Genomic DNA, 24436 nt, shown 5'->3' on the forward strand with positions numbered 1-24436 from the left:
TGGTCCACACCCGAGACAGCTTTCCTTAGAGCCTAGTCTCACATGGTGTTGGACCAGATGACGCCAAAAGGCGCACAACTCAAAGACAATGCACCATCAGAGAGAGATACTAGGCTCTAAGGAAAGCGGTCTCAGGTGTGGACCAATCAACTTAAAGGACAGTGCATACATTATCAGAGTTATGTTTTTGGTTTGCATTAGGACTGCAGGTATTGTGGTGTATGCAAACATGACTTCTCGTAAAAAAAAAGGTGTCAGTTTTGTTGCCAGATAAAAGGGTAAAAAACCAATTATCATAAAAATAGTTGTCCATCGGTCTAAAGGGTGCATCAGCAAAACCAACTCGGCAGAACGCTCCCGAATTAGAGTGCTGAGACTCATTGTGGTCATGTACTCGAGTGTGCACCATGGTGGCCTGGGAGATGTTAACTGCCTCTCCTGGAATACAGGTGGTGGGTTCGATCCCGACCCCTCCTGTATATTTGGAGTTTGCGTGTCTCTCTCTCTCCCCGTGGTCGCGTGGATTTTCCTCCGGATCCTCAGGGTTTTCCCCTCCACATTAAGAGTCAACATCACCACGCGTTTAGAGTATTTGACCGACAGACCTTTCCACACGTTGATAAGCCACTTTGTTGTGGGCTGGTCGCTTCTGAAAACAAGAGCGGTATAGCAGCTGAAGTGGGCTTGGCCTGGTAGAATAATAAAAAAACTGTAGAAATACTTAAAAGAAACAAAGTTTCAAAGTAGTGAGCCAGATGAAGACAAATTAAACTTAAGCAGATAATTAAAGCAAATGCAATCAGGCGAGGGCAGGAGGCAAGGCCCCGCATGGCTAGGCCCCGCGTTGTAATGTTCCAACCTGGACATCGATTCCATACTCGCTGCTACTCAATTGATATCCTTACGAGAGGAGCGAGGCTCTACCTGGGTAAACAACAACAACCACCACAACAACAACAACCACGATGTGAACTTCTCACCTCGGATCTCAGTGAGCGCGCGCGCGGATCGGCAGCTTCCTGGTGTCTCGTGACGTCACGCGGCAGCAGGAGGTGACATGACGTCACTAGCGGGGTTCACCTCCCCCTCACGCCGATGAGGTAATGCAGTGGTGACGTCAGAGAGCGGGGTTAGAGTTTAGTTCATTAAGATTCCTATTCCATTGATCCCTCTATTGAACATTGACCCTTTGGGTGCGTGCGCTCAACAACGTGAACATTGTGTGTACAAACTGTGTATACAGTGTGTGTGGGACCGTCCATAAATAACGTCACGCAACTGGGGAGGGGACGGTCAGACATTTGTGACGAAGATGTGACGATGGGGGGGGGGGGGTATAAATGTGACGTCACATCAAAATGCGCAACTTAAATATAGACAACACGTTCTACTTAATTTAACACGTAGCAGGCTTTCGCGACCAATATTATTCATAATATAGGTTTTTGGGTCAGATCGCGTTATTCATAACCAATCTGTACATGGAGAACTTTGAAACAAGAGCACTTGCCTCGAGTACATTAAAACCATCCTTTTGGTTTAAATATGTTGATGACACTTTGGTTGTCTGGCCACATGGTAAAGACGCACTTAATGATTTTCTAAATCATCTCAATGCACAAAACCCGGCTATCCAGTTCACCATGGAAATGCAGGTAAATAACAGACTCCCGTTCCTAGATATTTTGCTGGGACATGGTCTTAATGGCAAAATAACACAGCGTTTACCGAAAGCAAACGCACACTGATGCCTATCTGAATGCAGATTCACATCACCCAGCTCAGAAATCCTCTCTTGTCAAAACACTCATACATCGGGCTAAAACAGTGTTAGATGGCGAGAGTCTAGTGAGAGAGATGAAACATGTTAAAGAAGCACTAAGACAGAATTGCTACAATAATGCTCAAATTAACAGAGCACTGAAGGCCAAATCACGAACGCAAAGCAACACTGCTGAAAGCGATAAGATTGTTCAAACAATCAAAATACCATACATCTCAGGAGTAACTGACAAATTAGCCCAGGTTTTGCAAAAAAAAACATTAAAGTGAGATTTGGTACAGTGCACAAAGTCAAAAACAGGTATTTGGCACTAAAGACGAATTGCCTAAATTATCAATAGAAGGTGTATATCCGATTATTTGTTTGTGGCAGATGCTATATTGGACAGACGGGACATAACATCAGCGTAAAATTAAAAGAACAACAAAAAAATATTAAATTATGCCAAACACAACTGTCGGCAGTGGCAGAGCATGCTTGTCAACAAGGACACTCAATTGATTTTGATAACGTTGAAGTGTTGTGTAAAACTAATTATTACTGGCCAAGACTAATTAGAGAATCCATTGAAATTGAGAGAAACAGAAATAACTTAAATCGCTCTGACAGTGTTGTATGTGTTGGGTTATGAAATTTTGATAAAAATAATAAAAATTATTAATTTTCCGAAAAATGCGCAAATCGCATTAATTATGATAGTGTGTGTATTAGCATGCATAAATTATGATAATGCGTGTAATTATATGCATACATTATGATAATCGTAGAGATAATCGTAGTAATTTATGCAGATGCTTGCGATTATGTTAATGTGAGCAGTTGTGATAATTAGGCTTGGTTTCGTTTATCCAGGGTTATATCAATCAGGATAACACGATTATCATCGATTAAACGTTTACCGATTATCTTAGTGTGTTTGTTATTTTTAGGTCTCCAGGTTCAGATCTCATCACAGGATACAGTTATCAAGAATAAGATAGTTTTGCATGGACTTGGAAAGAAGCACTCGAACAGTTGGTGTTAAGCAATTTTAATTCTAAACAAGCACATGACACTCTCTTATGCGAAAGCAGGTATACGTCAGTAAATTCATGGGCAAAATTATGCAATTAACGAAATTGAATGACTAAAAATACTTCTTCATTGGCGAAATTATGCAGTTAACGAAAATGAATGACTAAACATTTCTTATTCATGTAACTCGACGGCAGCAACTGCTTTGCACGATCAGTTGATATTGAACGCACCACCTCGAAATGGCAACCCTTTTTGAAACGCAAAGACAGTTTTTCTTTTAAAGTCTTATTCGTGTGCGTGCTGTGTGTGCATTGTCCCCTTGTAATATTAATTAATTCTTAGAGTCGGGAGTTGTGTCGTTAGCTTGTGTGGTGTGGGAGGATACGAACAGCGGCCAGCTTCCTCTGGGTGGGGCGTGGCCGCATCGAGTCGTGCTGCTCCCTCGCTCGGCGTGTCGCTCGGCTTTTGCTCTCTCTCTCTCTCCACTGCTCGATGACGAGTTGGCACGATGCTGTCCTTGAAGATGCTCGGTCGCTCGTGTCGCTCGGTGTCGCTCGGTGGCGCACGGTGGCGCCCGGTGGCGCACGGTGGCGCACGGTGTCGCTCGGTGGCGCACGGTGGCGCCCGGTGGCGCCCGGTGGCGCACGGTGGCGCCCGGTGGCGCCCGGTGGCGCACGGTGGCGCACGCTTGGCGATCTCCACCTTTCCTGCTGGTTGTTCGCTGGTCGTCACTCTGACGAGTAGCGATGCTTCGTTCGTGGCAGGGTGGACGTTGGCGTCTTTGTTGGCTTCACTCGCAACTCGGCGACTCAGGGTAGCGATTCTTCTCAGGTGGTGCAGACCTCGGCTTGTAGCGGCCAGCTTCCTCTGCAAACCTCGTCATTCTGGATGACGAAAACTTCTTGACGATTTCTGGTGGGCCCGTGGCCCGGACGATGTGGGGCTCAGAGCCCCTGGCGATCTGAGTTGAATGGATTTTTCCCCGGCTTATATTCAGAAAATCCACTCAATCTTCCCGAGTTGTTTGAAGGCCGTCATATATCTTTCTGTGGGTTGAACACATCTGCGTTCGTGTGTTTCGTGTGTCGTGTGAAGACACAGCTGTGTAACCCTTCTGGGAGGAGGGGTGTGGAATATTATTTGCTTGCGTGTGCAAATCTTGCTGTTTGTGCTCAAAACGTGATCACCCTCTTCTTTCTTTTGCGAGAGAAAAACAAACTAAAACAGAGCGAGAATAAGCAGACATCACCGCGTCCCCTCCTCGCGACCTTCCTAACCCTCCAAGTATTCATGGGCCATCTGTTTGTGCTGCGGGGAGACAAAGGTGGCCGTGCTTAACTCAAACACGCGAGCACCCACTCCTCTCTCCGCGTCTCTTGCGAGAGAAAACAACCAATGTCAGCACAAACCCCCCCCTTTGTGACCTTTTTGCTCCCTCCTTGCTTGTCAGACCCCGCAGGAAGACAAAGGTGGCTGAGGAGATGTTTGCAATACATTTATGTGGTCCTGTGTGTTACATTTATTCTTGAATTATATTTTATGAGTTCCTTCGGTCTTAGTATCGTGGTTATCATTCTTCTATGTTTAATGAATATTCGTAATGCTCCTCGTCACATTATTACCTTGGGGCTTCGCCCAGTTTAGTTCTCCAGAGATTGGTGTTTTATTCTGAGTTAATTTTTTAATGTCCTGAGGTTAAGTGCACATGCACTTAAGCTTTCTGGAATTCGTACTCTTTAGTTTTTCGGAAGGTCGTGTAGATAGGAAACATATACTTCTAAATAATATGTATGCGGTGAATATAAGGGAATTACTAATAATAAAATTATTGTTTGTTGGTTAATTATCTATGTTAAGTTTCTACTTTTCGGTAAGGAAAACGTTAAGAAAACGCGAGTTTCAACCGTTTTTTGCTCTGCACCTTATCTGTGCATCTCCAGATGTCTTTGGGAGGTTAGTCCATACATCTTTTGTCCATCTGGATGTCTATGACCTCTCTGTCACCGACTTCTTACCAGTTTAATGGCCGTTTCACAGATTCCTAGTGTATTTGTAGTGGGTTGTTTTCATTATTTAATTAAAAGGTATATATAGATATAATAAAAAGAGAAATAGTTTTTTTTTCTTAATTATTCTTAATATTAATAACGGAAAACAGGGCATAGATCCAACAATCCGCCCTTTTAAAAATTTTCAGTGGTCGATTCGGCCACTGGCGAATTTTTAAACAAAGTAAATGCCCTATTTTTTCGTTATAAATCCATCAGCCGCCCTCACTCTCGGCGGTTATTTCTTACGACGCGCGTGCACGTATTACAGTCTTGATATGGTTACATTTGAATTGAGCAAAGAAAATTAAACAAACGTTAAACATCGATATTGCGTTACATCGGTTCTCATACATCATAACTCCGACGAATATTCATTTTTGTTTTTGCTTAACATGGTTACATTTGAATTGAGCAAAGAAAATTAAACAAACGTTAAACATCGATATTGCGTTACATCGGTTCTCATACATCATAACTCCGACGAATATTCATTTTTGTTTTTGTTAAATCCTGGGAAACGCTAGGTAGCGGTTTCGAACGCATTTATGCGTTACCTTCCTCATGTTGCCTCGTTTACCACTTATCACTTTGATAATTCGATCACGGTTTTCGGGTTCGTTTTTGTAGTTTCCTCTCTCACTCTCTCGCGTCGTGGGAGTGTGTGGTGAAAAATTGTGCTGCACATAACCAGAATTCGCGCACACGACCCACTTTGACACTTGGTTCAAGGCATTCGCTCTCTCTGCGATTACATGCACATTTGCCGAGTCAGTGTGTCGATTTAATTCTGTCCCTCGTAATGTTGCCGTCTTTGTTTTTACGAGTGTGTTGGATTTCAACACCATTCCCGATACGTCATGGACATTCGTCTCCATTTTAGCACTCCGATCCACGTAATTTTTGGTTTCCCTTGGATATTTTCCATTCAAAGGCTCATGCCTGCGCTCCTCAGGGCGTGTCCCTGCTGTCTGTTTTTGTACTGTCCGATCACGCTTCAATGCAACCCTGTCCTTGTATTCGATCCGCGCGTCATTTACGGGAGCACTGTCCACGTTTTTTCCCGCCCTGTCACTTGCAGCCTGCCTGTATTTCCCATTGAGCTCCGGGTTTAACACCTCGGCGGGTGGGGCGCGTGTTGGCCACTCGCTCGCGCTCACTGTGGGTTGTTTATCATGTATTTGGACCGCATTCTGTGTTATTCCTCTATTCCCTCCTGGTATAGCCGGTGGAGGAATTGGTCGGAATTGGATCGATTGTGTTTGACCTCCCATCCTGCGATTCTCCTGAATGTTCGCATCCATACCTCCGCGGTCTGTGTAACACCTTCCCGCTAGGTGGTTATCTTTCCATCTCTGTGCGTAATTTGAACCTTGCGTGTGTCGTGGGATGGGGTGTTGATATGGTTCTGCTCTGAACCTCTCCCTCCTACGATTCTCCTGCATGTTCGCATCCATACCTTCGCAGTCTGTGTACCTTCCCGCTGGATGGTTATCTCGCCATCTTAGTGTGCAACTTTGGCCTCGTGTGTGTCGTGGCATGGGGTGTTGGTATGGTTCTGTTCTGAACCTCCCCCTCCTGCGATTCCTCTGAATGTTCGGCTTTGTGCCGCTCTCATTCTCGTGCCAACCTCTCTCTGGGTTATTTTGCCATGTGTGCGTGCGTGTTTGCTCCGTCCTGCATTGTGGGACTGCTCGGTGATTTTTATTCCTCTCTGAGAGGCTGGGTTTTTTATCCCTCTCCCTGTGTTCTGGATCCGAATTATGATTCTTAGCTCTGTATAACCATGCCATGTACGCCTTGCTCTCTATGCGGCGTAAGGATGCGGTTTCTGGATTCAAAACCATTCTCACCCTTTCTGTAATCTCTGGGCTCAAGGATTCAAAAAACATAATTTTGAACATTTTATCTCCTTCGTGGTATTGATTCACATCGCCTGCGTAATACGCTCTTTTAAATTGTACGAGGTAGTCACGTGGATCTTGGTCCATGCCCTGGGTCATCGATTTTACAGCATAAAACCCCTCAGTGAGTGTCGAGTATTCTCCAAACTTCCGAATCACTGTCAGGCTCAGTTGTTTAAAATCATTTCTAACCTTGTGTGGCAGTGACTTTACCCATGGGATAGATTCTTTATGTAAGCTCCGTTTCAACAAACTCGCTTTTTCATCCCGTCTCCTCAGCCCTCTAATCATTGCCTCCTCTTCTACTGTTGCGATATGTGTGTGGATATCCATAGTCTGATTGTGTGGGTCAAAATCGGGAATTCTGACTAGAGCCTTGTCCATCAATTTAAGGGTTTTACTGTTGAATAAGTATTCCGAAAGTTGATTTCCGACAGCGTCATCATCAAACAAGTTATCATCAGGCAATCTGTCACTTTGATCTGTACTGTGTCGGGCGTGATTAAGCGGTGTGCATTTTCTGTGTGCGCGCCCAGTGCCGTGTCGCTCGTGTTGCCATTTCCCTTCAGTTTTTGCCTCTGCCCTTAGTGGAGCATGTCCTGTCGACTTTACTTTAACATTTTTCCTCCCTCTATCTGTGAAGTTGTCAGTCTCACATGTTTTTGTTTGCATATGTATCTCTCCATCCCTTCTCTCGAATTGTGAGGGTTTCCCTTTGTCAAGGATTTTTTGTTCGATATCCATAATTTTTGTGCGATTAGTCCCTGGACTCTGTCCACGTACCCAAGAGTGTGATTTAATGTTACTTCCATATTTATTCTGTGGATCAACGTCTGTGAGTTTCGCTGGTGTCGCGAGCACTGATTTCTCATCCCTCTCGAGGGTGTGGGGACATTTCTCCTCGTTTATTAGAGACGATTTCTCTCCCGTTTCCTTTCCAAATTTTTCCTCATCCCACAATCCCTGTCTGTATACCTGTGTGAGAAGGTATGAGTCCTGTCCTGCCTTCTCTGCAGTTTTTGCATCGTGTTCGCCTTCGTTACATTTTATCCAGTCAATTAGTTTCCCCTGAGGTGTGTTCGTGTTATCGATACAGCTCCCTTCCCATATGTCTCTCTGACTGTACTGCTTTGTAACAGATCGGTCGGTATGTTTCAATACGAGTTCCCAGTAACCCGTAACCCATTCAAATATTATTCTTAATCCTAGCATCTTAAGTATGGCAAGAGTTACTTTGACATTTCCTTTCAGAGTGCATATAAAACAGTTATCTCACAGAGTGTGGTCAGTTTTTGCTCGATCTATTCTGTTATTTTCCGATTCAGAGTGCGTACCTCTAACACCATTTATCACAGGATACAATCGGTTCGATATGATTTATCTAAATTCCACTGTCTTTGTTTCAACTTGCTATTCTGGATTTTAACCTCAGAGGGCGTTTTTTTTTGTTTTACGCCCGTTTTCAATCACCCTGCAATGTTCGATCCCGATATTCTGGTTAACACGTAGTGGTTCATTCCATCATCCATGCAAAACACTGTCTGCGAGAGATCCCGGTCGAGCCACCCATTATGTTGTATGTGTTGGGTTATGAAATTTTGATAAAAATAATAAAAATTAATAATTTTCCGAAAAATGTGCAAATCGCATTAATTATGATAGTGTGTGTATTAATATGCATAAATTATGATAATGTGTGTAATTATATGCATAAATTATGATAAACGTAGTAATTTATGCGGATGCCTGCGATTATGTTAATGTGAGCAGTTGTGATAATGAGGCTTGGTTTCGTTTATCCAGGGTTATATCAATCAGGATAACACGATTATCATCGATTAAACGTTTACCGATTATCTTAGTGTGTTTGTTATTTTTAGGTCTCCAGGTTCAGATCTCATCACAGGATACAGTTATCAAGAATAAGATAGTTTTGCATGGACTTGGAAAGAAGCACTCGAACAGTTGGTGTTAAGCAATTTTAATTCTAAACAAGCACATGACACTCTCTTATGCGAAAGCAGGTATACGTCAGTAAATTCATGGGCAAAATTATGCAATTAACGAAATTGAATGACTAAAAATACTTCTTCATTGGCGAAATTATGCAGTTAACGAAAATGAATGACTAAACATTTCTTATTCATGTAACTCGACGGCAGCAACTGCTTTGCACGATCAGTTGATATTGAACGCACCACCTCGAAATGGCAACCCTTTTTGAAACGCAAAGACAGTTTTTCTTTTAAAGTCTTATTCGTGTGCGTGCTGTGTGTGCGTTGTCCCCTTGTAATATTAATTAATTCTTAGAGTCGGGAGTTGTGTCGTTAGCTTGTGTGGTGTGGGAGGATACGAACAGCGGCCAGCTTCCTCTGGGTGGGGCGTGGCCGCATCGAGTCGTGCTGCTCCCTCGCTCGGCGTGTCGCTCGGCTTTTGCTCTCTCTCTCTCTCTCCACTGCTCGATGACGAGTTGGCACGATGCTGTCCTTGAAGATGCTCGGTCGCTCGTGTCGCTCGGTGTCGCTCGGTGGCGCACGGTGGCGCCCGGTGGCGCACGGTGGCGCACGGTGTCGCTCGGTGGCGCACGGTGGCGCCCGGTGGCGCACGGTGGCGCACGGTGGCGCCCGGTGGCGCACGGTGGCGCCCGGTGGCGCATGGTGGCGCCCGGTGGCGCACGGTGGCGCACGCTTGGCGATCTCCACCTTTCCTGCTGGTTGTTCGCTGGTCGTCACTCTGACGAGTAGCGATGCTTCGTTCGTGGCAGGGTGGACGTTGGCGTCTTTGTTGGCTTCACTCGCAACTCGGCGACTCAGGGTAGCGATTCTTCTCAGGTGGTGCAGACCTCGGCTTGTAGCGGCCAGCTTCCTCTGCAAACCTCGTCATTCTGGATGACGAAAACTTCTTGACGATTTCTGGTGGGCCCGTGGCCCGGACGATGTGGGGCTCAGAGCCCCTGGCGATCTGAGTTGAATGGATTTTTCCCCGGCTTATATTCAGAAAATCCACTCAATCTTCCCGAGTTGTTTGAAGGCCGTCATATATCTTTCTGTGGGTTGAACACATCTGCGTTCGTGTGTTTCGTGTGTCGTGTGAAGACACAGCTGTGTAACCCTTCTGGGAGGAGGGGTGTGGAATATTATTTGCTTGCGTGTGCAAATCTTGCTGTTTGTGCTCAAAACGTGATCACCCTCTTCTTTCTTTTGCGAGAGAAAAACAAACTAAAACAGAGCGAGAATAAGCAGACATCACCGCGTCCCCTCCTCGCGACCTTCCTAACCCTCCAAGTATTCATGGGCCATCTGTTTGTGCTGCGGGGAGACAAAGGTGGCCGTGCTTAACTCAAACACGCGAGCACCCACTCCTCTCTCCGCGTCTCTTGCGAGAGAAAACAACCAATGTCAGCACAAACCCCCCCCTTTGTGACCTTCTTGCTCCCTCCTTGCTTGTCAGACCCCGCTGGAAGACAAAGGTGGCTGAGGAGATGTTTGCAATACATTTATGTGGTCCTGTGTGTTACATTTATTCTTGAATTATATTTTATGAGTTCCTTCGGTCTTAGTATCGTGGTTATCATTCTTCTATGTTTAATGAATATTCGTAATGCTCCTCGTCACATTATTACCTTGGGGCTTCGCCCAGTTTAGTTCTCCAGAGATTGGTGTTTTATTCTGAGTTAATTTTGTATGCCCTGAGGTTAAGTGCACATGCACTTAAGCTTTCTGGAATTCGTACTCTTTAGTTTTTCGGAAGGTCGTGTAGATAGGAAACATATACTTCTAAATAATATGTATGCGGTGAATATAAGGGAATTACTAATAATAAAATTATTGTTTGTTGGTTAATTATCTATGTTAAGTTTCTACTTTTCGGTAAGGAAAACGTTAAGAAAACGCGAGTTTCAACCGTTGTTTGCTCTGCACCTTATCTGTGCATCTCCAGATGTCTTTGGGAGGTTAGTCCATACATCTTTTGTCCATCTGGATGTCTATGACCTCTCTGTCACCGACTTCTTACCAGTTTAATGGCCGTTTCACAGATTCCTAGTGTGTTTGTAGTGGGTTGTTTTCATTATTTAATTAAAAGGTATATATAGATATAATAAAAAGAGAAATAGTTTTTTTTTCTTAATTATTCTTAATATTAATAACGGAAAACAGGGCATAGATCCAACACAGCTACAGGCTTAGTGCGGCCTGGAAGCGTATTATTATATAAATACAATTACAATTCCTTATAAGGGAAACAAATACCAATGAATAACAATTGAATGATTACCAATCTATATAATTACAATACCCTCCCCCTCTTTGCCTCGAATCACTGCACCAGATTGAATTGAATTAAATGATGACGTCACCCTGAAACTGCTCTATTTAAGACCGGAAGCAACAGGAGAGATTCACCATTCTTGCCCGATTAAGCTGATTGTAATTATCAGCGAAACGTCGTACTCAATTTTTTAAAAATGCTGTTGATTCTCTCGTCAGCACACCGGTGGGCTAAAAAAGTGAATTATTTTGTCCTTTGAAAAATGTGACACAATTTTTTACTGTTTGGCCGTGTCGGGTGGTGGAGGGTTACGACACATTTATAAATAACGCGATCTGACCCAAAAACCTATATTACGTTCTACTTAATTCAATAGACTTTTTAATAAATGTTTTCTCCTACAACATCAGAGTGTAGCACCACATTAAATACGCACTGCAATGACAATAGTTTAAAGCGATTTGAAGCATGTTTTTTGGGGGGATGGTGGGCAGAGCTTTGTGACGTCATATTTGAGGGGGGGGGGGTCTGACTTTTTGTGACGTTGTGTGACAAAAGGGGGGGTCAAAATCGTTTAAAATCGCGTGACGTCATTTATAGACGGCCCCTGTATACAAACTGTGTACACACACACGGAGTTCGCGCGCACACACCGTGTGTGTGTACACTGTTGGCACAGTAGGGGGCACAGGTGGTGCATCGGACAGTCATCTCAGTTTAACCATGGCACCTGAGTCTGCCCTGTGACCTCCTGCCGGCGGGAGTTCGACACTTCACCTGGCCTTAACGTGCACATAGCCTGACACAAGCGCCATGGTGACATCACCACTACATATTGGCGAATGGCAGTCGTTTTTGTTAGTGTGTTTGTGTATACAGTGTATGTGCAGACTGTGTGTAAGCTGTATATACATTGTGTGTACACAATACGTCTACACTGCGTATGTGTACAGTGTGTGGGTGGTCCGAATCAGTCGGGCGGCATTATCTTTTCATCAGCTCTGCAATGCTGTGTGGAAGCTATCTGGCCTGTCGCTCCACATGAAGCTCCGGGTCTTCTCGGCAACAGTCATGCCCTCCGTTCGATAGGCATGTGAAACGTGGACCGCTCTAAATGGAACATTTGCTCTGGTTAGAAACACTGGCTGGCATGCCTACACTCAGATTGAGGGAAGCCAAGTGGTAGCGCATTCTATATTATTGCAGAGGTTCAAGGTTCAAATCCGACAGGCACCCCTGGCTACTCCAGTAACATCAACCAAAATATGCACCGTCTGCTTAAAGAGTGGATGTAAAACATACTATTGTGTCATTCAAAACACATAAGTCTTTGCATGTTGGTGTCATTGTCAAAATATAGGAAATTCCAAATATTATCCAGAAATTGCACACCTGAGATTACACATTAATTATCGCCCCTGACTGACAGACTCATGTCCACATGCAGGCTGGTGCTGGGCCACCTTATGCCACACAGAGGCAGCTGCCACTTAGGGGTGCTCTTCAAGTGTTTGTGATGAGATGTGAAACAAAACTCCGAATTGCTGAGGCAATTAAGCAAGTTTAACGTGTAGGCTTTCGCGACCAATATCATCCATAAGATTTTTTTGGGGTTAGATGGCGTAAATATAAATGCGCTCTCTCTAGTCGTCTAGCCTAGCCTAAACACAACCCTGACGATGTAACACCGATGGCGCTGACTGATAAAGCCAACAACTATCCGGCCGCACAATATCTAGCGAAGATGACAGCGAAGATGATACTAGCCCACTCCCAGAACCGGCAGCGCTGACCTCCCACTCTCAGCTGCTTTTATTGTATCCAGCGCGGCCTGGCTCCGCCCTGGTCGCGCCTTTCTTCTTGAAACCTCTAGCAGGTTCCAGGGGCTTCCAGAGAGGGTCTTCCATGACCCTTGCCCCAGTTCCTCCGCCCTGCCGACACACTCGTGTATATGCTCACCGGTGTGTGTACTGTTTGTCCACAGCAGTTGCCGTTGCAACTGCAACCGGTGGACAGGCAGAGCAACCCAAACCCCGAGGAACACCACCAACACGAAAAAACTATTTACCCAAAAAAAAACATTGGTTGCAACACTTCCCGCGACCATACAGCACAACCGCAGCGTCTCCCGCGAACCATAACCACGTAGCACAACCCCGGCGCCCCCCGCGGACCGCCAACAAAAAGGACAACTCGTGGCACCCCCCCCCACAAACCGCCAACACGCAGCGCAACTGCGGCATGGGCAAGAACCCCATCAGGGACGGCATAACCGTGACGCCCCCCCCGCCCCCCCCACGAGAGCCGATAACACAAGCCAAACAATATACACAACCCCCCCGAATCCCACCTTACAAGGGAGAGTCTACCTTTACCAGAACATAGCTCACATGAGCCGGTCCTCGACACTGGTCACCCTCGCCTTGGCAGGGTTTTGCATTCCTTGGGATTCCGAGGAATGGGAACAAAAAAACAATGGCCTAAGGGCACGGCCCATCCCTGAAATCCGCAGTAGCATCTAATCAGATCCAGCCCCTGACACTTTGCACACGGCAGTCACGGAAAGCATCAGAGACTCGGATCCGGTGGAGCTTGAGAAAATGTTGCCAGCAGGTCGGAGTGCTACGGTGGCGCTGCCGGCACCCTGCTGACACCCCGGCATTCTATGGCGATGTGGCTCGGCTGACCACACCTGAAACACTTGGCCGTGGGACCCCAGGGCGGAGGGGGCTTCGCCGGTTGCCAACCCACCCGCGGGGGCCTTCTCCCGTGCGTCCCCAGGCCGCACACCACAGCCACCATGTCCTCCTCCCGCCACGGCCAAGCCTCCACTTTGGGCCAATGCTGGCGGGCCTCGTGGCCCTGAATTTCCTGGGCCACCTTCAAGGACGTGATCCCCAAGCCTTACTCTGAAGGGCAGGACGATCCCTGACTCCCGCGCCAGCAGTCTTTCCACCGCCAAGGAGTCGAGCGCCATCTCACCCATCTGGGGGTACATGGTCTGCCCCAGCACCAGTGTAGAGGTGTATTTGTGCATGGGCACGGATGGCTAACAAACACAAGGGGCGTGGTTAGAGCCGTACACAGAGGAGGTGCTCACACCGACGTCCACACCTGCATCCCCCACGGGCCCCTCCCGGCAGTACTATAAAAGGTGGTGAGCCGAAGGGCTCGAGGTCGAGTATTAGCTTAAACCAGCGAAGAGTGAAGACCAGCTAGAATAGGCCCCGGAACTCCCCTGGCTCGCTGTCCTTGTCAGGGCCGACCAGGGCAAGCCGGTGGCGCGGCCCCGAGAGCCCAGACTGACGTTCTTGTAAGAGCCAGTCTGGAGACTCAGGGTGCCGGGATCCCAGCTTGACCAGGGCTGGGATAGGTAGCCTCCCCTAGCTCCGTAGTGGAGGACTTGGGCGTAGGTTAGCGAGGTTAGATGTTGTGTCTCCCTGTAGCCGAGTGAAGGGGACGATACCCTCTTAAGTACTGTGTGTACCCGTTACTGTGCACAAGTTGGTGTTAATAAATAAGTGTGCCTCCGACCCCGTCGTCAAAGCCTCCGGAATACTTACTACATCTGGCGTCAGAAGTAAACGTTCAACGATGGACACACGAGGGACGACACGTACCAGGGAGTCGGAGATGGAAGACACCACGGCTGAATCACCACCAGAGATGGCCGAGGTCGGATCGGAGCAGCCGGGGCCGAGTACACCCGCGCTGCTACGACAGGAAGGAGGGGATGCGTCGGCCGAGGGACTTCGGCTGGCTCACTCCCGCCTTGCGGAGCTGCTCTACGCTGCGGCCGCCGCGTTGGAGGAGATCACGCGGCTAGGGGCTGGAGGGGCTGCGCGGGACGACGACAGCACCCGACGCGCGGCGACATTTCCCGCCACCCCGACGCGGCTCGCGGTTAAATTTCCCGCCATCACTACAGTGCGAGCAGAGGGCGGGGCCGGCCCACGTCAGGTGACTGCTGAGGGCCAAGCACAAGCCGTGACATCATCAACACCGGCCAGAGCGTCAACAACAGTGCGACCGGCGATGCCATGCTCGCAGCCCGCCCACACTGTAACGTCTGCTGGGAACGACGGAGAGCGATCCGCAGCCACGGACGTCGCGTTACAGCAGCGTCTGCCGCCTCTCAAAGAATTCGTGGGCGCCGACGGAGACTGGGGCGGCTTCAAAAGGCGCTTCATCGCTCATCAGGAGATGGCGAACTGGACGGACGCCGAAGCACTACGCGCGCTGCCGGCGATGCTGGACAATGACGCCCTGGCTACTCTCACCTCGGCGCCTAAGGAAAAGCGCGCCACGCTGCACTTGGCGCTGCAGCTGCTGTCAGCTGTCTATGGCCCGTCTTCGGACTGCAGGCAGCTATTCCACGATCGTCATCGGGGCGCCAACGAATCGCCCCTGGCCTTCCGGACTGCTCTCCTGGCCCTGGCGAAGGCTGCTTTCCCGCGGATGGACGAAGAGGGAGTGGACGCTATGGTGGCTGAAAAGCTGCTGCTACTCGCTGATGAGCTGGACGTCAACGTCCTGGCTCAAGACGACGCAGAGATGTCGTCCTTGCTGGTCGCGCGCCACATCCACGGGGGCTTGCGGTCCCTGCGTCGCAAGGCCGCCAAGGGGGTGGCCGGCCATGCCATGGCAGCCACCACCCTCCCATCGGAGGAGGTCTGCGGGGTGGAGCAGCGGGGGGAATGGAGATCGGCGGCACCACAGGCTCGGAACGGACCGAGCCGCCAGGAGCAGCCCAGGCCATCTGGGGCGCTCACACGGTGCTACAACTGTGGCCTTCAAGGCCACGTTGCTTCAGGATGCCGGGCTCCCCGTCAGCGCGGGGCGTCACCTCGTCAGGACGCCGCGCCGTCTCCACCCAAGCTCCAGCAGAGAAATACGGCGAGTGGTGGCACCTCACACGTTTGGCCCATACACACATCCGACACACACTCACGCGCTGAAACAAACAGGGTTCGAAAATCGACGGCCGTTGCGTCGGATTGTTCTGAAATGCGGCGAGCGCTCCAACCGGGTCAGTGGTCGGAGCTCGCCCATCGTGCCGTTGCAGCGTCGGCGGGATCGTCGGTCGGTCATATTGATGGGGTAGAGGTGCGGATTTTAATTGACACAGGGGCATCGGCGACCATTATATCTGATTTGATTCATAACATCCTTCCCATTCAAAGTCGTCCCTTGCTCCCCGTTGACGTGCCATGCTATGCTGCTAACGGGGGCTCGCTGGGCATCATTGGGCAAATCCGCGCCAAAATTTGCATTGGAGACATTAAATTATCCGGGCCTGTTTTGGTCTCCTCCTCACTCGCGGTTCCGTGCCTGTTGGGGACGGATTTCTTGGCCAAAATGCCCATTCGTATCTTGATTGACCAAGGGTGCATCGAGCTCCCGTCGGGCCGACGTGTTACATTTTTGTCTTCCCCCGCCACGGAGCGTCGGGCGTTTGCCACCGTGCAGGCGCTCGTGACAAAAACTGTGCGCGTACCCCCGGGGGCTCAGATGCTCGTCCCTCTTAGGTTGCGTCGGCCGTTTGCTGAAGAGGTTGCGGATCGGGGGGTCTTGTTGGGACCATCTCGGGCCGGGGTCAATGGACCCGATTTGCTAGCGGCTCAGACCATGGTGAAAGGGGGTGGGGACCCCTTCATTGCAGTCCTTAATGTAGGATCGCGAACGGCCGTGGTTCCTCAAGGGACGTGCTTGCACACCCAACGCCGGTACCCTATGAGGAACCACTCGTGGGTCAGGTAAGCACCGATCCTCCGTCGCGACCGCATTCGGACTGTGATGACGGATGGCTGGATGTGCTTTGCGCGGGATCAGTGGAGCTGTCCAACTCGCAGCGTGCGCAGCTGCGAGTTCTCCTGAACGAATTTGCCGACGTTTTTAGTCGACACAAATTTGATATTGGTTGTACTAAATTGCTGCGACACCATATTGACACGGGTGACAGCGCGCCAATCCGCCAAAATCCCTTTCGGTTGAGTCCCGCCGAAAAAGATCATGTCAAATCGGCCGTTGATGACATGCTAGCCGCCGATATCATTTCCCCTTCCAACAGCCCGTGGGGCGCGCCGATCGTTTTGGTGAAAAAACACGACGGCTCACTGCAGTTTTGTGTCGACTTTCGGCGATTGAACAAAATTTCTATGGCAGATGCGTACCCGCTTCCTCGAATGGATGAGTCGCTCGATGCCTTGGCGGGGGCGCGATTCTTTTCCACCCTGGATTTACTTTCTGGATTCTGGCAGCTTCCTCTGGATGACGAATCCAAACCTAAGACTGCTTTCCGTACACCGCAAGGCCTCTTCCAATTTAACCGCTTGCCGATGGGCTTACATTCTGCGCCAGCAACTTTTCAGCGGTTAATGGAACTGGTCTCGGCAGGCTTGCAATGGGATTCGTGTTTAATTTACTTGGATGATGTCATCGTCTTTAGCAAATCATTCGACGAACACCTCCAGAGGTTGCGTGCTGTTTTTCTCAAAATGCGGGCTGCTAATTTGAAATTTAAACCGCAGAAGTGCCATTTGCTCCGCGAATCAGTGCGGTATTTGGGTCACATTGTTGGGCGCTCGGGGATATCCACTGATCCCGCCAAAACGGAATGCGTCAGCTCCTGGCCAACTCCCACCTCGGTGGGAGAGGTCAGGAGTTTCATTGGGTTCGCGTCGTACTACCGACGGTTTGTGGCTGACTTCGCTACGATCGCGAAACCATTGCATGCCTTGACGTCCAAGGGAGTCAGGTTTCATTGGGGGCCGGAGGAGGAGGCTGCTTTTCGCGCCCTCCGAAATGCCCTGGTGGGGGCTCCACCGTTGAATTACCCCGATTTCTCACAACCCTTTTTGCTCGATACAGACGTAAGTAACACGGGCATTGGGGGCGTGCTGTCCCAGCTCATTGGGGGCGTAGAGCATGTGGTGGCTTACGGTAGTCGAGTACTGTCTCCGGCGGAACAACGGTACTGCGTTACCCGTCGGGAATTATTGGCAATTGTTTATTTCATTCAGCAGTACCGCCCGTATCTGTACGGTCGGCGTTTCACCGTCCGTACAGATCATGCCGCTCTACAGTACGCCCTGCGGGTTCAACAACCATCGGGCCAGTTGTCTCGATGGTTGGAGATTCTCCAAGACTACGACTTTGTCACCACATATCGTAAGGGCGTCCGCCACACGAACGCTGACGCCCTGTCGCGGTTGCCACCCACTTCGGAGTGCGCCTGCCTCTTGGGTTCGGGGCGTTGTAGGCCCCCGAACGTGACCACCGATTCGGTCTTCGTGGCTGCCACCGATGCGCCTTCGGCTTCGAGTCCTATCGAGCAAGAAGGGAGGGATTCGTTGCTGGGGTTGTAGGTTGCGGAGTGGGGACGCCTCCAAATGGAGGACACCTCCCTCCTCGCTCTGCGCCATCGCACCGGGGGGGTTGGTCAGGGGGTGGCGAACGTTGACTCGTGGGGGTTGTTCCAGGGGCTTTTAATGCACTGGGACGGAAAATCCCACCGCCAACGGCTTGTGGTGCCTGCAGCATTGAGGGGTAAGGTGGTATGGGCTGTGCATGAGCGGCTCCTGCACTTGGGGGTTCACAAGACCTTTGCCATGCTCCAGCTCGATTTCTTCTGGCCGGGCATGGCAAAGGACGTGGGGGATCTCCTGGGGTCGTGCACAAAATGCGCGCAGCGGAAGCCACCAGCGAGGGGGTCCAACCCTCCGCTGCAGTCCATAAAGGTTTCCCGGATTAACGAGCTCGTTGCTCTGGATATTCTCGGCCCATTTCCCGCTACACCCAGGGGAAATAGGTACTTGTTGACAGGGGTCGAATACTTCACGAGATGGCCTATGGCCTGGCCCCTGGCCAACCAGTCGGCAGCAGCCATTGCGGAGGCCTTTGTCCAGGGCTATGTCCTCGACAAGGGTGCTCCGGAACGGCTGCTCACTGACCAGGGTAAGAATTTTTCGGGGAAACTCCTCCGCGAGGTGTGCGACCTCTTGGGTACGGAGAAAATTCGGACCTCCCCGTATCACCCACAAACTGACGGGATGGTGGAACGGCTGCATCGGACTATCACGTCCATGCTGTCCCAGCAGGTATCGGAATCTCAGACGGATTGGGACCTTCGCATTGCCGGTGTGTTACAAGCCTACAGGATGGCTCCCCACGCGGCCACCGGATTTTCCCCTTTCTTTTTAATGTATGGCCGCGAGGCTAACCCCCCTGTGACGACCCAGCTGAGGCTCTCGGCGCCTCAGGCGAAGTCTGCCTTGTCCGAACACGTTAAATTTAACATCGCCAAATTATCTGAGGCGCGGGAAGCGGCCGTGCAAAATTCTGAACACCGCCAGAAGGCGAACGAGAGGCTTCGGCTGGGGCGGGTACATGTGTTCAAATGGAAACCAGGGGACAGGGCATGGTTGCACTGTCCCCAGGTGCCGCTGGCGACCTCGTCAAAGTTGGTACGGCCGTGGCGGGGGCCCGTGGAGGTCGTACAGGTCTTGCGGCCGCAATGTGTTCGCGTCAAATGGGGGAGGCGTCGGTGGTATGTGCACCCCTCAAGGTTGAAACCGTTCATTGCGCCGCCCCGTGGTTCGCACACACACACGCATGGCCAAACATGTGAGGGGTCCGCCGACTCCCCGACGTCGCTGCTCTCGCCTAACCTGACATCAACTGTTCCATCTCCAGGTGCAACAGGAGTGATGGGTCCACGCCCGCCAACCCCTCCCGGAGGGGTCGGGGGTCACTCGGCAGCGAAGCCAGACTCTCTCGCACCCGGACCGTCAACGACCGCCACTGAGCGTGCCGGGACGGGCCCTTGTGACGGGCCCGCCGCGAGAACGCGCGCCAAAACGCGCAGACTATTGTGAGGTCGGCCGTTGGGGGGCCCTTGCGGACAGGGGGGGTGGCGTCCGGAGTGCGTGTATATATGTTGGTTTAGGGGAATGGGGTATTTATTCGGGGGGGTGCGTCGGGTTATTTTTTTTCTTCCTGTTGTTGTTATAGTTATCATTGTTCTTGTTAAAATTACGCGAGGCACACACACGGTTTTGGGGAGAGATGCACCTTTATTCTGATTTTTTTTTGCAGCCGGGGACGGCTGCGAGCTGTACAGGGGGGGGGGGGTGATGTAGAGGTGTATTTGTGCATGGGCACGGATGGCTAACAAACACAAGGGGCGTGGTTAGAGCCGTACACAGAGGAGGTGCTCACACCGACGTCCACACCTGCATCCCCCACGGGCCCCTCCTGGGGGGCCGAGTACTATAAAAGGTGGTGAGCCGGAGGGCTCGAGGTCGAGTATTAGCTTAAACCAGCGAAGAGTGAAGACCAGCTAGAATAGGCCCCGGAACTCCCCTGGCTCGCTGTCCTTGTCAGGGCCGACCAGGGCAAGCCGGTGGCGCGGCCCCGAGAGCCCAGACTGACGTTCTTGTAAGAGCCGGTCTGGAGACTCAGGGTGCCGGGATCCCAGCTTGACCAGGGCTGGGATATGTAGCCTCCCCTAGCTCCGTAGCGGAGGACTTGGGCGTAGGTTAGCGGGGTTAGATGTTGTGTCTCCCTGTAGCCGAGTGAAGGGGACGATACCCTCTTAAGTACTGTGTGTACCCGTTACTGTGCACAAGTTGGTGTTAATAAATAAGTGTGCCTCCGACCCCGTCGTCAAAGCCTCCGGAATACTTACTACACCAGTAGCGCCTCCCGGAAAGTGAAGCGTGTGTCGGCTTCCCCTCGCTCCACTGGAGAAATCTCGTGCGGGAATCACACGGGAGGCCAAAAATATCCCCTTGCAGCACCATTAACTCCGCCGCCCCTCCAGCGCTGTCCTGCGTTCGTCGCAAAATAGCGCCCGCCAGCCATGCCAAGCCCTCACGGGCAAAATGGCACCCACCACATGCGCGGTCTCCGGCCCAGGCTCCTCCGCTCTCCCACAGAGACGGGGATCGCCGTCAGGGTCCCCTCGTGACTCCTTTACACGCCGTTGGCTGTGGAGCGACTCCCGCACTTCCCCGCGCTCCCCTCAACACGGTGGTCCTCGGCCATGCCGCGTGTTCGGCGCATGACCGCAGAGGATCGGGCTACTCTCTCGCCAATTTTCCGCCACTCACCCGCCGATCCGCAGCCGCTCACTCTCCGCCAACGGGCTTCGTAACCGGGTTCCCGTTGCTGCCGGAGGGATGAATGTTTCACCATTCCCATCCTCCGATGACACTATAGGTGGGTTCTTTCTTCACCCCACTCATAACACCAGTTGTAGTGTCATCATTGCGGGAGACAAGGTTTCTAAGGGAGCACCTTTATTAATACCTTCACAGGTTTGCCATCGCACTTCCTCGTCGTCAAACCTAGCATAAACACAACCCTGATCATGTAACACCAATGGCGCTGACCGAGACAGCTAACAACTGTCCGGCCGTGCAATATCTAGCGAAGACGGCATTGACAAAGTCGTCTAAGATGACAGCCACGACGAGATGAGCCCACTCTCAAAACTGACAGCCCTGAGCTCCCACTCTCAGCTGCTTTTATGCTACCCAGTGCGGCCTGGCTCCGCCCTGGCCACCTTTTCGAACCCACTAGCAGATTCCAGGAGCTTCTAGATGGAGTCTTCCGTGACCCTTGCCCCAGTTCTTCTGCCCTGCCGACACACCCGTGTATATGCTCACTGGCGTGTATACTATTTGTCCACCGCAGTTGCCGTTGCTGGACAATAGTCGGCGTTATTACACTACACTAGTACAGCACACCGGTGTGTTGGAGAACAAATCGCGTAGTGGCGGGTTTCACCAAACATTGAAATTAACGCGATCTAATTATGGGCAATTAAGCTCCACATGAATGCAAATACATATTATCATAATATAGTGAATGCTTGGGAGCTTATTGGCTCTTACTCCTGGTTAGAGATCTACCCAACCCATAGGTCCACAAATACTGGCTGCTCTTACTCTGCAGGTTGAACCTAGGAATTGAGTGTTCAACTTGTCATTATTTCATAAAAGACCTGTGACAAATCTATTGGAGCTTCATTGTCTCAAGCTTACACATCTACCGGGTCTCCATTTGACTTTGTATTTTTGAAGAAGTCGAGCCACACCTCCACTTCCACAAACTGCTGGGAGTTGCCTCGCTCTGCCTCACATTCAGAATTCTCCTCCTGCTTAACGTTGCCTCCATCGATGTGAAGGTCTGATTTTGGAGTTGAATCTTCATTTTCATATTTTACCATCACTTCTTTGCTCTTCACTGCCGCATCTTCACATTTCATCTTCGCCTCTTCAAATTTCACCTTCATACATTTGAACGTGTCCAAGCTGGGATTTTCTTGTAGTTCTTATCATTAAGGATGGGCGCCTTGCAGCACTTTAGACTTTCACAAGCCGATTTTAGACTCTGCTCTTTGGGGATCTTCTGATGCCTGTGTTCTCTGGTGATTTTTAAGAGCAGGTGAACCTGGAAATGCCTTCCCACACACACTGCACATGAAGGGTTTCTCCCGTGTGTGTTCTCTGGTGGATCTGAAGAACTGATGACCGTGCAAATGCCTTTTCACAGACAGTACTTTCTTTGGTGTTCTTTTAGTCTTATTAAATAATCTCAAACACAACTGTCGGCAGTGGCAGAGCATGCTTGTCAAGGACACTCAATTGATTTTGATAACGTTGAAGTGTTGTGTAAAACTAATTATTACTGGCCAATACTGATTAGATAATCCATTGAAATTGAGCGAAATACAAATAACTTTAATCGCTCTGACAGCTACAAGCTTAGTGCGGCCTGGAAGCATATTATTTAAAATTATATATTACAATTCCCATTCCTTATAGGGGAAACAAATATCAATGAACAATTGAATGATTACCAATCTCCTTATACGTTTGTAGTGCCGTAGATGGGCCACACTTACCGGCAGTGGTAGACCAGGTCCATCTGCAAGTAGGCCTCGGCAAGGTAAGGTAAATTACCTTTATTACCGGGTAAAAGGGTAAAGGCATCGACATGCCAAGGGGTAAGGTAAAGAGTAGGGTAAAGGTAGCTCAGAAGAATTACCCGGTAGGGTAAGGGTAGAGGACGAGGATGCCAGCAACGACTTTTTTGGGGTTGCTGTGAACAGCAATCGAAAGAGGCAGTGGTATGTGTTCCCATGGGAGCACACACACGAGTGGATGGAGGGTGATCCGCATGCACAGCAAGGGAAGCAGCAGTGCGTGTACTGCCGCAAGTGGTTTTCCACCCACACGAACGCGTCGTGCTGGAAAGCCCACCTCAAGAAGCACAACGTGCTCGCCCCAGGCAGCGAGGTCGGGACGTCGGCGTCGGCGAGCCGCCTAATACAGCAAATGCTGAGCCGGCCAGCAATCCCGGATCGCCTCCTGGTAAAGTTTGAGAACGCGGTGGTGGATTTTGTTATCCAAGGTGCAATCTCTTTGCGAGCCGCCGGCAGCGACAAGTTCAAGACCTTGGTCAACACATTGACGCAGGGATACGAGGGCCCATCGACCTGCACCATCATTCGCAGGATTGTCGAGCATCACGCCATCATGCTGCCCATCGTCGGGGCGTTCTTCTCCAACCTGGACGTCGCCATCTCGCTCACCATCGACGGGTGGTCAAACCGCAACCTGAAGGGATTTTGGATGGTCACGGTGCACTGGATCGACAGCAAATCTGGTGCGTCAAAATCCATGCTGCTGACAATCCTCGATGTGCAGTCCAGAAGGGGTGTCGGCAAGCGCATTGGGGCCGCTCTGTTTGAGCACCTCCAAAGCCTCGGGCACAATATCTCGACCAAGCTGCTCGCTGTCACCAGCAACAATGGCTCTGATGCGAACAGTGCTGTCAAGACGTTGTTCACCCTGGTCAACTTGGACGCCGGATATGAGCAGTTGCGGGCTTGCCACCATATTCGATGTGCGGATCATTCCGTCCAGATCGGTGTCGTCCAAGTTCTAAAACTGATCAAGTCAACAAATGCCGAACTGCACAAGGCGCTCGTCAATATCAGGTGCAGCAAGGTCGTCCGGCAGTCGTACCGCCGCGAGGCTGAGATCGCCAAGCTCGCCAGCAAGGAGCCGACACACCAGGACTCGCCGACCAGGTGGTATTCGACGTTTGACATGGGCGACGACGCCATCAAGAAGCGTGTCCCATTGGACATTATCATGGCGCGCTTCCAGGATGTGATCAGTGTTGGTGTTTTATCTGAACTGCAGTGGGCAAACATGGAGGGCGTGACAGCATTCCTGCGAACGCCACGCCAGGTCATGGCCTCGTTGTCGGCAGACCACAAGTCGACATTGGATCTTGTGCCGGTGACGATGGGGCACCTCGTCCGTCATTGCGATCACGGTGAAGCCGCCCTTAGAGCGATCGATGAGCCCTTGACTGCGACGGGGATGAAGACTGAACGG

The 24436-nt window shown here is 50.3% G+C and overlaps 1 protein-coding gene across 1 annotated transcript in view; it reads left to right on the forward strand.

Moving 5' to 3' along the window:
- The window catches only part of LOC133361624 (zinc finger protein 664-like), a 346361-nt gene that overhangs the window by 162729 nt on the left and 159196 nt on the right, over positions 1-24436 (forward strand). The gene's annotated exons all lie outside the window — the stretch shown is intronic.

This window comes from Lethenteron reissneri, unplaced genomic scaffold, assembly GCF_015708825.2.
Source record: "Lethenteron reissneri isolate LAM-NWPU_2019-01 unplaced genomic scaffold, ASM1570882v1 scaffold_115, whole genome shotgun sequence".
Classification (NCBI taxonomy): Eukaryota; Metazoa; Chordata; class Hyperoartia; order Petromyzontiformes; family Petromyzontidae; genus Lethenteron; species Lethenteron reissneri.